General features: G+C 41.7%; 1 pseudogene; it reads left to right on the top strand.

Annotated features, from left to right (window-relative positions):
* The first annotated feature begins 10,286 nt into the window (after nt 1-10,286).
* On the top strand, nt 10,287-12,934 carry LOC114609407 (annotated as a pseudogene).
* Nucleotides 12,935-13,171: the final 237 nt, after the last annotated feature.

Genomic DNA, 13,171 nt, shown 5'->3' with positions numbered 1-13,171 from the left:
TATGCACCAAGAGTGTTATGAATTATAAAGTGAGTCAAAAGAAAGCATGCCAAGTGGTGACAAAACCTTCCTTATTCTACTAAACATGTAACAAGATATTTTAATATTTACAGTATGGGGTCAGACATATATAAAAAGGATATATACCCACAAAGTAAATAAATTTCAAATAAGCAGTAAATAATGCTAAGGAATTCAATTGCATAGGCAAAAACAAAACAAGGGAACAAACAGAAATATTGAAAGTGTACTTCACAAAAATGTCAACCACCTTCTTAATCAGAGGAATGCAAATTATACCACAGTGAATTATGAGAATGAGTCTAATAAAAAGTAAAAACAGAATATTTAACAAGTGTTAGAACTAACAGGTATTTTACACTGCTGGCTTCACTGTAAGTATCAAAAATGGAAAGTGGAAATGCTTTTTTAAATTAAAAAGTACCCACTTTTCATTCCTTGGGATATCCTGAAGAAACACTTGGTTCTTATGTCCATTAAAACACCTCTTCCACAAATATGGCAACGTCATTCCAAAGAGCCAGAACTTTGCCCTACATCTTGAGGGCAACAAATGCCCAATGGTGTCACCACTGAATTAAGTGACCAGTAATTATGTAAGCAGGTCTTACCCTCAAGCATATTGTCATTTCAAATACTACTAAGGGAAATCTCAGAAATAACTAAGAAGTTTTCAGTGGGATTTCACCCCTAGTACTGTTGTATGTCACAGGTATTCATGTAGATTATGCATATGTACGTGTAAACACACACATAAGTGTGTGTGTGTATGTGTGTGTGTATGTGTGTGTGTGTGCATGTACATGTGTATTTTTATGTGTATATGGACTAGTTATAGCAGCTTCAAGGCATTAAAAACTTTTGAGTTGTTAATTTCATTCATTCATTTAAGTGTGATCAAAACCATCTCTGCTCATAAGTTTATTGCCTTTGGGGCTCTAATGTGTTCATATATTTCTTCCCAAAGATGGATTTAGGAGTAGCAAGGTATTGGACCAAGTCATTGAACTTATTTAGATAAGTTTTTATTAACTCTTCAGTGGTTTAATTTGAATTATTATAAGAAGAATTCATTCCACTTGAAATACATAAGCATTCCTTGACAGTAGTTTTGTAAGCATTTGAAATCATGCCTTTAATTGCAGCACCCATGAGTCAGGTTGATCGCTATGAGTTAGAGACAAAAGTGAATGAATGAATAAATTTATACAGTTAAAGGAAATTTTTTAGTGGCCTAACCACACATCAACATAAATTAATTGATGTGATAGACATATTAGCTAGCTTGAAATAAGAGTTCTACTACAAACACATAGATCAAAGCATCAGAGTATACGTCATCAATACATGCAAACTTACTCTAAGTAAAATCAAATTAACAACAAACATTAATTTTATTCACATGTAGAATCTATACAAAACAAACTACATTTTAATTTAAGAAAATTTAAGTTAAACATAGACCTTGATTTTATGATGCATGCTAGTGGGCATCTACTGGATGTTTTTTTCTTAAAATGGTTAATTTTAATGGTTTAAATAATAAGGCAAGAAAACTCATATAACTAAAAATTCTTTCTTCTCTTTTGCACTTTGATTAATTAAATATTGATTTTCATTGCCCCAAAATTTATTATTTTAAATCAATATTTTGTGTGTGACCATAAATTTAATTTATTTTATGCAAGAATTTCTTAGGCCCTTATTTTTCTCTTTTACTTATTTGATTCACATTTATTTATTGAAGTGCCAAGAACAGTATAAAAGCATTGGTGTACATAATGGGAATATATTATGAAGGAGAGAGAGAGAGAGAGAGAGAGAGAGAGAGAGAGAGAGAGAGACAGAGAGAGAGAGAGACAGAGAGAGAGAGAGAGCTACATTTTATAGATGCAGATGTGCATTTTACAATTAAAATGGAGAAAAGGTTATAATGGGTCTTTTCAATGGCTAAAGTCGACTGACTTTGTTTCTTTCCTATCTCTACAGTCTGTAAGACTTCAGTGAAGCTCAGAGGGATACAGTATGAGGACATGAATTCACAGTATCATTTATAAATTTATTAACAATAATATGAATGTAGATACCCTTGAAATATTGATGTTTACTTTGAAAACATAGAGTGAATGAAATATGGTCAAAATCCTACCCCTAACCATGAAACTAGTCACAATTAATAGCACCTAGAAGAGACAAACACTCCAGTACAGGCCAAGGGCTAGGAATAGCTGACCAATACAAATAGAATTCCATGGTGTGTGTGTGTGTGTGTGTGTGTGTGTGTGTGTGTGTGTGTGTTGTTATTGTTGTTTCTGTTGTTTGACTGTTTTCAAAAACCTTGAAATTGGATGAGTATGAAGGTTAAAGGGTATCTGGTAGGAGTTGTGGGAGAGCAAAGAATATCATCAAAATATATTAAAATTTAAAAGTATAAATTAAAACACTTAAAAATAATTGCTAGTAAAAGCCAACACATTTCTTACTTACAAATGAGTGGCTTTCCTAGCTAGTCATTTCTTCTCAAGTAAAATATTCAGTGAAAGATAGACTTGAAATCTTCTTTCAAGACAAGGGATAATAAATGTTTAGTAACCAAGTGCCCTTTATTTAATTAGTATTATTCACAGTGGTGGGGATGACTTGCTAATGTACCTTCATGAACACAGAACTTGTGTTGCCTGAGGGGATCTGGATATCCTGCCATTCTCGAAAGCTCTGATTTTGCAAACCGTATTGAAATGGAAATGGTGTATCTCCATGATTTTTTTTTCTGAAATCTCATAGTTGTTTTGTGTGTCCTTGCATAAATTTACTTTTTAAAAGCCCATAATTTATTGCTCCAGAGCAAAATAAAAATGCAGACTTCGTGCTCAAAACATTTCAAGGAGGCAGCTGCAAAGTGTGTTGAATGAAGAACTTTCTTAGAGCTTCAGGCAGCTGGACAAGTTGCATGCTCATGCTTCTGACCTTTCCATTTATGGTGTGCATGCTCTTTATTCGTAAACCAGAGAGATATGAATTATCTACTCTCTACAACAGGTATCCATGGATCTCAAATTCTACATTGCATTTTAACAAAACTAAATAGGATCAATGTTCAGTTGACTCAGAGAAACCAATAGAAAGATTTTTCGCCTCTGTCAGTATGGGAATTATTTCCCGTAGTATCCCCTAACTCATATCTCCAAATATCAGTATCATAAAAGCTGATTAACATATCTTGATACATGTAAATCGTCTTCATTAATAAGGAGAGAGAATATGCAAGGAGGAGTAGCCTATGGAAATGTATTAGAAAGGAAGATGAGGGTCTGATATTATGAGACATGTTACATGAGTGCATTAAGGGCTGGAGGAGTCATGAAAACTCGAGTTTATATCAGACATATTCTGTATTAAATGTGCTTAATAATAAATAGTAGAACCAATGTGAAAGAGCAAACCTGGTATTACTGTGATTTTTCAATCATTCCTGTTAACAATCTGATGCAATGTCATAGCTCTGAAGATCATGCTGTGTAAAAGGCATTTGGACAAGGAATCAGGTTATATAAAAATGAAATATAATGACATTTGTCTCTCCCTTTTGCCATCTTAACGAGATATATATTTTGTCCACTTTAATTTTATTTGTTATCTAAGACACAGGAAAGTAAAGAAACTTTATTTTTTATTTTTTCATTCTTTGTGAGTTTCACACAATGCTTCCCAGTCCTGCTCATCTCTCAGTTCCCTCATATCTGCCCTTCACTCTTACAATCTCCTCCCTCAAAGAAAACACAGTCACAAACAGAAAATAGGAAAACATCTCACTGTGGAAGCTGTAGTATGTCACAATGTGTCCCAGAGTACATTGCTCTATCCACACAGCTTCACTTGCACATATACTTTACAAGGAGTCATTGGTCTGGGTCACTGTCTCTCGCTTCTGTGGCTTCATCAATATTGGATCTTCACAGTGACTCCTCAGGGTTGTGCTGTTTTTGCCCTGTGTCATGGAGATCCTACAGCTGTGGATCAGCAAAACAGGCCCTTTCCTGTATCCCAACCATTCACAGCTGATATAGATTTTGAGGTGGGTCAACTCAGAGGCCTGGATCTGGACCTGGGTGGTAACTGAGCTGGTCAGTGTGCAAGATCTCCCTTATAAGCATCACCAAGGCAACCTCTCTAGTACTGCTCTGGCTAGGCCACACCATGCCATCAGTAGAGACAGGGTTAGCTCTCCTACTCTCATGCCCTCAGGCTGGCTCACCTACATCCATACCTCCAGAGCTAGCCCCACTGTGCTACCCAGTCAAGGCATGGGTCCCAATTTCCCAAATGTTGCAGCCTAAGAGTGGCTAGGCCATCTCTCCCCCTCTCACACCCTGAGGGCTGCCTCACCTGTCCCTTCCCCATTACTGTCAGCTCCACTGTGTTGACCAAGCAAGGTACAGGCCCCACTATCCAAAGTGCTACAGCCACTGAGGAACAGGGCCAGCTCACCAGTTCTCATGAACCTGGTAGTCAGCTCTCCCAAGTGCCTCCAGTGGGGAAAAAAGGGGGGAGGCAGAGGACATCTTTGCCCACCCAGGCCACCTCTTGCAAAGGAGTGGTGGAGGCCAGCTATATCTTGTTCACACCCTTGGGGCCAGCTCGCCTGAGCCCCTAATACCATCGTCAGATCTACTGTGCTGCTCAGGCTAGGTGCAGGGCCAACTTTCCTGAGTGCTGTAAACTGCATGTAACAGAACCAGCCCATTCCCTCTCATGACCCCAGGCCTGTTCTCCTGAATGGCACAGATTGGAAGGGATGATGTGGGAGAGGGCATCACTTTGCACCCCCACCCCTCATCCCACCTACATCCTCAGGACAGAGGAGAGGTTGGGCCAGCTCTTCCAAGCTCTCTCCTTTGGGTAGGCTCACTTGTGCCCCCCCAAAACAGAGTGTCATTTTTGTTACACTGTCCAGGAGAGGCATAGTACTTTTCACAGTACTGTGAGTACTCTCCCATGAGTAGCTTTCCAGACTGCAGAAATAAGCTCTCCCATACTCACACACTCTAGCCAACTCATCCACACTCCTGTCACCAAGACCAGCTCCACTGTGCTACCTGGATGAGGTGCAGGACCTACTCTCCTGTGTGCTGCCACTGATGAGAGGTAGGGCCAGCTTTCCAGAATGCCTCTGCTAGTGAGGGACAGAGCCAGTTCTACACAGAACTTGGATATTCCCATAGTCCCCAATAGCTTCCCTTGCCATAGATATACCCATGATCTGTAGTAATAATATGAGCTGTAACCATCAACACCAACTCCTGCCCCTGTGTAGCCATTGACCAAGATATGATCCTCAGTGGAAGCTCGGTCTGGGACCTCACCATGGCTACAGGTAGCAGGGCTAGCCACTCACAACAGGCTAGTTCTCTCTACCCCTGAGTCTCTAGTTCCTTCTCTGATATTGTTCAAGTTGCTCTACTTCTCTTTTCTTCCCATCTGCACATCACATAATTGCACATCGTGGCTCCCACTTCAGGTTAGACTTGTGACTAGCAGACTCCTCAGTGACCTCCTCAGTCTTCACTGCTTGATATAGTTGCAAGAGGATATTGACAACTCACCTATGCTATGCACTGGAGGACAGGTCTGTGGGTGGCACAGAAGGTCCACAAGTCTGTGTCTTCCTCCTCCCTACCTAAAACTACAAGATGCTAGGCAGGGCTCATTGTGTCTATGGTCCAACTCTGCTGTGGGCCACAAGGTAAATCTGTCCCACATATTGAGGGGTGCCTCTGTCCATGGGGGTTAAGCCTTCCTACATCAAAAATTAATAAAGAAAGTGCCCTTCAGAAATGTCCTCAGGCAAATTTAATGGAGGCAATCTCTTATGTATGTTTCCTTTATTCAGATAAATCTACTTTGTATCAAATTGACAAAAGCAACCATAACAGTTACTAAAGTCAAATTCAATGACTAATGTGGGCCCCACGGGAATTCTGGGTTCTTTTCCTGCTTGGCAAAATAGGGAAGACCTAATGAATAGGCACATACAGTATTTTAGTTATTAAGTTGATTTTATTTTCAAGATGGGAGTGATTTTCAGTTTTGTGGTTATATTTTTCCTCTGAGAAAGAGGTCAAGGTAAAGATTTTTCTGGTTACTGGCTCAAGGAAATTCTGTTTTGGGAAAAAACATTTTGTCCATTTTCAGAAGAGAAGATTAAGATATTTCTACTTCCCAGAATTATATGGATTAGACATGACAGTGGCAGGACACCAGAAGACTAGATTCCAGAACTCAAACAAAAAAATATCTTGATACTAAAATTTTTTTGAGAATTGTATATTGCAGGATACACAGCCTTGGTGCATCTACCCATCAAGCAAGCAGAGCAGACCTGTTCGAAAATCTGAAGTCCTGGAATCTCAGCTGGAAGCAGTGAAGACACAGTCATCAGAGGCTTATCAATTTACCCTTCCCCCTACCCCTCTTCTAATATCTCAACACCCATAATCAGCTTGAAGAAGTTAATAAAGAGTCGCTGCCCCTATTCCCTGGGCTTGGGGACTGAGGTGGTTAATATTAGGCTGTCTTTCTAGGGAAAAGTAATGGATTTATTGGAATAAGGAGGAATAGTTAGAATTAATTATGTAGCCATAACCTGTTCAGTAGAAATCTGTATAATTGTTATTTAGTGAAAGTTATATTTCTTAAATAGTACAAAATTTATTTTTATTTCAAATTTAAGGTTTTCATTGGTATCAGTTTCTTATTGATATAAAAGTGAGATTAATATTGTTATTCTCATATAGGAATTGTGCTGATATAACACATTTAGGAATACAAGGCTTAGACCCAGTCCTTCTTTAACTTTTTTTAAAACTGATTTGAGATGGTTAGCCTGTGAATTAAGGGCTTATAGCAATTGCATGGCTCTGAGTTTATTGTTAGGGTGCTTTCTAGATTATAATTAGAAATAGTGGAGAGGAGTTAATGGACAATAGTCCATATTGCCTTACATAGATAGTTGGTTTTCAAACCATCAAAAGTCCACAGAATTGATGTTATAAACATTTCAGTATTAATGTTCATTTTAATTAGAGACCTGTCTGCTCCTGACAGCTTCCCTGTCTTGGATTCTAAGAAAAAATTGAGCGTCTTTGGAGTTACTCCAGTTGTGGTGAGACAGCCACTAGGGCAAGAGTTGCCTCTTTTCATCTACAGACAAAATAATGTCCAGAAAAGGGACACACTTATAGAGTACCTGACTGATTATATCTGCCAAGACAGAGTGATCAACCCTTAAAAATTCTGTATTACTAGGTCTGTCAGATGATCCTGGGCCAGAAGGCTGAAGACCAGATGCTCCAATGTTTTGTAGTATAGGGACTGTCCAGGTAGTAAGCAGTCTCTATAATTGGCTAAGTTTTAGAAGTCACACTTTGTGCTTCCCATATCTTCAGTTAATTCAGTCATTCTGGATTTCTGATGGAATTGAAGACTAACAGTCTCACAGCCAACCCAAGCTCTTTACTTTGAGAGGTTGGTTTTCAGATGGCATTCATCCTAAAGCCAAGAAAAAAGCCAGGTTCAGAACTAAGTACCTTTAGTTAGGAGAAATGACAGAGGTTCTGTTTAGTCAACAAAATGATGGACTGGGTATTAAGTCTATCTTGTACCTTACTGATACAAATTGGTATAGTTATGCTCCAATTGTATTTTGAGAGACAGGTTATTTTATTTTATTTTATTTTAATAGGAAGGGTGATATATAGGAGGAGCTAAGGTGGGAGGAGTAAGAAGAGCAAGAGAAGGAGTAGGGAGAGGAAGAGGAAAAGGAAAAGGAAGAGGAGGAATTAGGAGAGCAGAGATGTAGAAGCAATGGAGAGCCATGCAGGTATGGAGAGCAGTCATGGGTAACAACTTTTATTCAGGTTAACTAATTGGGAAACATCTCTCTTTGTATGGGCATATCAACAAAGTGGCACTCAAAGTGGGGCCCACGTTAGACAGAAGCCGAGTCTCCTGTGAGGCAATATAACTTTATATCATTTTAAGGCATCTGATTTACAATGTCTTTCTTTTTGGCCCTCTGTCAAACAGAATAGAACAGTTTTTCATTTATATCATCTATCTGCTTGGCTCTGTACTCCAGAGCAGCTTTCAATTGTACATTGTACTCTCTACTCTAGAGCCAGTGACAATTTTCCCTATCTAAGTTCCAAACTGCGGGCAGTAATCCCCATGTGATTCAGACAAATCTGTTTATAAATCTTTTCTAAAAGCAAATAATCCCTTTATTTTAACTTTATACTTAAATCAGTAACTTCTCCACAACGGAGGCTTACTTATTTGACTCTTTTGGCTCAGAGCAGCCTGCAATTTCTCTTAGCAGAGGACCTGCCTGCCAGGAGTTTCTTTGTTCACAATTCCCGTGCTGGAGTCACATGACTCCTATCAGCACCAATCACTCACTTTCCTCTTCTTCTTCTTTTTTTTTTAAATTCAACTTCTACTCTTAGGTGAATAGACTTAAATTTCTAGTGAATTTTTGCCCGAAATTGGTGCATCACTTTGTTGCAAGTAATTATTTAAACCAGCTGCCAGTCATGCCGACTATCTAAGCTGCAATGGCTCTGCCTACCTCAGCCACGGTGTTCTGTGGCCAGAGGCCATGTGCATTCTGCAGCTAGAAATGGCCAGCCACTGGCTCAAGCCACCACCTCAGGTGGCCAGAGACACCAGCCCTGCCACTCACGAGATGCCAGTATGGGAGATTGCTCTGCCAGTCTTCCACACTGTCCCTGCAAGGCTGGCCATTGTCCAGACCATTCCGCCAACCACATGGGCTCGGTACAAATGAGACTCTAATGCTTAGATTATCTCAAGGCTTTATATATTTGATAATGCTCAATAACAATATGCCCATACAAAGAGAGTTGTTTCTCAATTAGCTAACCTGACGATTGCTCTCCATACCTGCATGGCCCTCCATCGCTCCTACATCTCTGCTCTCCTAACGCCTCCTCTTCCTTTTCCTCTTTCCCTCCCTACTCCTCTTCCTCTCCTTACTCATCCCACCTGAGCTTCTCCTACAGTTCTCAACCTTCCTAATGTGGCAACCCTTTAATATAGTCTCTCATGTTGTGGTGACACCTCAACTACCAGGAACTTACCTGACCTAGAATTGGTTAAAACTGACCACAGAGTTGGATGTAGAGGTAGCTTTAAAGATCGATGCTCTCTGGTGCTCTAGCCCTCTAACTATATGGAATACTTGCTGATACCTTCTAAAACATCCTAAAAATTACTTTATTGTTCATTCTGAGGGTTAAAAATCACTGGCTTCATCAATTAACACCTGCAGCCTGCAAGGAGGGGGATTAAATAAATGATTGATTGCTAGGGCTCTTTCTCTCTTGCCCAGAATCCTCGAGCTTGTCAGGCCTTAGAGAGGTTTGGAGCATACACTCTTATTGAACCAGAAGAAAACAGTTATGCTTGCAGAATGAAAAACTTTTATACAAGAAAGTATGTACAAACTCACATACAGTCATATCCAATTAATACACGAATACTCATACACCTTCATGCAAACCAGTTGGGTCCATCTAAATCCTTATCTCATAATTACAAAGTTACACACATCCATACTTACACATGCATGTGAAGTACAAGCCCAAGTGCCAGTGCAGAAAGAACTCACTCATTCTGGATGAAAAATGAGCGCCAATCTTTATTGCATATAGAAAGAAAAAGCTTCTGCCCTTTTATTGCTAAATGAATTAAACCCAAGTCTCTAAGAAAAAAGCTTTGTCCTGTTTGGTAAGACTAAGCCTGCCTTGCTGCAAGGAGGGGGATTAAATAAATGATTGATTGCTAAAAGACCTATTGTAAAAGACCTATTTCATCCCATGCCTGTACTTTCTGCTCTCTCTGCAGCTTCTTCTTTGTCCCTTGTTCTCTCTTCATTCTGTGTATTGCTCTCTTAATTTCTAAATTCATTTTTAATTTCTAAATTATCCTACTCTACTGTCCTTCTTCTCCTAATATTTCTCTCATCTCCTGCTCTGATGTAAAATGTCATGCAATGTAATTTTTCCTAGTTTTTTATTTTTGTTTTTTTTTTCTTTTTACCTTTTGTAAGGGGAATGAATCACTTTTTTAAATTTTTTTTCTTTTTTTACAAAAGTTCACTAAAAGTTTAAACATGAATTAAAAAAGAAGTTTACAACAGAGATGTTTATATATGTGTCCATTAAGACTAGTCATTCGAGGGAGACGGACGTTGAGAGAACGAGGAGGAAGGAGAGAAAATGGCGTCCACGGATTACAGTACCTATAGCCAAGCTGCAGCCCAGCAGGGCTACAGTGCTTACACCGCCCAGCCAACTCAAGGATATGCACAAACCACCCAGGCATATGGGCAACAAAGCTATGGAACCTATGGACAGCCTACTGATGTCAGCTATACCCAGGCTCAGACCACTGCCACCTACGGGCAGACTGCATATGCAACTTCCTATGGACAGCCTCCCACTGGTTATACCACTCCAACTGCCCCCCAGGCATACAGCCAGCCTGTCCAAGGATATGGCCCTGGTGCTTATGACACCACCACTGCTACAGTCACGACAACACAGGCCTCTTATGCAGCTCAGTCTGCATATGGCACCCAGCCTGCCTACCCAGCCTATGGTCAGCAGCCAGCAGCCACCGCACCTACAAGACCACAGGATGGTAACAAGCCTGCTGAGACTAGTCAACCTCAATCTAGCACAGGGGGTTATAACCAACCCAGCCTAGGATATGGACAGAGTAACTACAGTTATCCTCAGGTACCTGGGAGCTACCCAATGCAGCCAGTCACCGCACCTCCATCTTACCCTCCTACCAGCTACTCCTCTTCACAGCAGACTAGTTACGATCAGAGCAGTTACTCTCAGCAGAACACCTATGGGCAGCCAAGCAGCTATGGACAGCAGAGTAGCTATGGTCAACAAAGCAGCTATGGGCAGCAGCCTCCCACTAGTTACCCCCCTCAGACTGGATCCTACAGCCAGGCTCCAAGTCAATATAGCCAACAGAGCAGCAGCTACGGGCAGCAGAGTTCATTCCGACAGGACCACCCCAGTAGCATGGGTGTTTATGGGCAGGAGTCTGGAGGATTTTCCGGACCAGGAGAGAACCGGAGCTTGAGTGGCCCTGATAACCGGGGCAGGGGAAGAGGGGGATTTGATCGTGGAGGCATGAGCAGAGGTGGGCGGGGAGGAGGACGCGGTGGAATGGGCAGCGCTGGAGAGCGAGGTGGCTTCAATAAGCCTGGTGGACCCATGGATGAAGGACCAGATCTCGATCTAGGCCTTCCTATAGATCCTGATTGTGGGGAAAATTTAAAAAAGGCCGCCACAGCGGCGCAAGCCCGCCGCCGTGGCGGGTCCCCACATCAGGGAGGGAGATCCTACGGTTCCAGCGGCCTGAGGGCCTTGGCGGCGGCGGGCTCCAGTAACACGAGGAAGTCCTTGGTTCCAGAAAGGTTTATTGACATGACGGATAATAGATGAATCTAGGTGTACCCCCCAAAAACTCAGGGCCGTCCCGAGTTATATAGGGAGGGAGAAAGGGGGAGGATTAGGGGAGGATCTGGGGGGAGGAATGTTTAATTTGCTCTGCCCTCTGGCCTTCATTAGTATGTAAATCTCTAAGGCCTGAGGCCTATCGCCTGGGTGACTCTATGGAGATCTGTGACTGTTTTTCAGGATCTTAGGTGATGGGAGGGACTGAACTCCTGCCGGTTCTCATGAGGAATTCCACAGAGAATCTCGGGGTTCTAAGTACCTGCTCAACCATGACCCAGGATACCCTTATGCAGTCCCACACTGATGAAGACTCTGACAACAGTGCAATTTATGTGCAAGGATTAAATGACAATGTGACCCTGGATGATCTGGCAGACTTCTTTAAGCAGTGTGGGGTTGTCAAGATGAGCAAGAGAACTGGATAAGGAGACAGGAAAACCTAAAGGTGATGCCACAGTGTCCTATGAAGATCCACCAACTGCCAAGGCTGCCGTGGAATGGTTTGACGGGAAAGATTTTCAAGGAAGCAAACTTAAAGTTTCTCTTGCCCGAAAGAAGCCTCCAATGAACAGCATGCGAGGTGGCATGCCACCTCGTGAGGGCAGAGGGATGCCACCACCACTTCGTGGAGGTCCTGGTGGCCCGGGAAGTCCCGGAGGACACATGGGTCGCATGAGAGGCCGTGGAGGATACAGAGGAGGCTTCCCTCCAAGAGGGCCCCGAGGCTCCAGAGGGAACCCCTCTGGAGGAGGAAATGTCCAGCACCGAGCTGGAGACTGGCAGTGTCCCAATCCGGGCTGTGGAAACCAGAACTTCGCTTGGAGAACAGAATGCAACCAGTGTAAGGCCCCTAAGCCCAAGGGCTTCCTCCCGCCACCCTTTCCACCTCCGGGTGGTGATCGTGGCCGAGGTGGCCCTGGTGGCATGCGAGGAGGAAGAGGTGGACTCATGGACCGTGGTGGTTCTGGAGGAATGTTCAGAGGTGGCAGAGGTGGAGACAGAGGAGGCTTCTGAGGTGGCCGTGGCATGGACCGAGGTGGCTTTGGTAGAGGAAGACGAGGTGGTCCTGGGGGGCCTCCTGGACCTTTAATGGAACAGATGGGAGGAAGAAGAGGCGGACGTGGAGGACCTGGGAAAATGGATAAAGGCGAGCACCGTCAGGAACGCAGAGACCGGCCCTACTAGAGACCTGCAAAGCTGCATTGACGACCAGATTTATTTTTTAAACCAGAAAATGTTTTAAATTTATAATTCCATATTTATAATGTTGGTGACAACATTATGATTATTCCTTGTCTGTACTTTAGTATTTTCACCATTTGTGAAGAAACATTAAAACAAGTTAAATAGTAGTGTGCTGAGTTTTTGTTTTGTTGGGTTTTTTTTCTTTGTTTTTTTTTCTTTGTTTTTTTTTTTTCTTTTTAAGATGGTTGTTTTAAGACTTAACAATGGGAACCCCTTGTGAGCATGCTCAGTATCATTGTGGAGAACCAAGAGGGCCTCTAATTGTAACAATGTTCATGGTTGTGATTTTTTTTTTTTAAATAAAATTCCAAATGTTTATAAACTGTAAAAAAAAAAAAAAAAAA

Source organism: Grammomys surdaster, unplaced genomic scaffold, assembly GCF_004785775.1.
Source record: "Grammomys surdaster isolate TR1022 unplaced genomic scaffold, NIH_TR_1.0 125956, whole genome shotgun sequence".
NCBI classification, from domain to species: Eukaryota; Metazoa; Chordata; class Mammalia; order Rodentia; family Muridae; genus Grammomys; species Grammomys surdaster.
Note: the sequence above shows the minus strand (reverse complement) of the source record. Positions and strands in the feature narration are given on the sequence as shown.